We start from the raw sequence: 753 nt of genomic DNA, 5'->3' as shown, positions 1-753 counted from the left end.
CCCCTGTAGAATAGGATGCATAGCTGGGCTATAACAATATTAACTCTTCATAGAACAGTATATAAATGGTCTTGTTCGTATCTGAACATTACACACACAGAAGAGAGATAACAGTACGCAATATTAATTATGTATAATATTTTACAAACTTTGCTTTTTGATGTGGTTTGGCAAGGCATCTTTGTCCGTTATGTTAATTATGACCGCGCTCTTGCAGATTCACCTTTTGTCTTTTATATCGGACTTCGTATTTCAGATCAGCACCCGAAGACGTCGATGGTTCGTGCTGGACGACTATCTTTTCAATTTACGGATCCTTTCTTTGCCAAGCCAAGACACTCAACAATCTTACAAAAAGCTAGTGACACAAAATAAAACATACATGGATTAGTAATAATTACATTCTGAAATAGAAACATAGTTTCAAAATACACTTACATCTTGTGACTACGAGTGCCGGTGATTGCAACTCGTGAATAAAATATTAAAATAATACAATGTTAATGGCGGTGTGCCACACACGTCCGTTCTGTACAGGACCTATCCAACCAAAACGTAACCTATGCTTGCATAGCCGTGGAGATCATCTGTGGTTTTTTAATGTATCTTTATTTTTCAACTTATAACTACGACTTTTTCCTAAATAACCGCTCAGCGTGCAAATGTGCCTTTAAAAGTGTTAACTGAACACTAATAGCAATAGGAATCAGTTAGAGGAAAATAGTAGTTATACCGTTGTAGCTTAAGTACGAA

This window comes from Schistocerca americana, chromosome 8, assembly GCF_021461395.2.
Source record: "Schistocerca americana isolate TAMUIC-IGC-003095 chromosome 8, iqSchAmer2.1, whole genome shotgun sequence".
In the NCBI taxonomy this organism is placed as follows: Eukaryota; Metazoa; Arthropoda; class Insecta; order Orthoptera; family Acrididae; genus Schistocerca; species Schistocerca americana.
The sequence above is the reverse complement of the archived record's forward strand: the minus strand, read 5'-3'. Positions refer to the sequence as shown.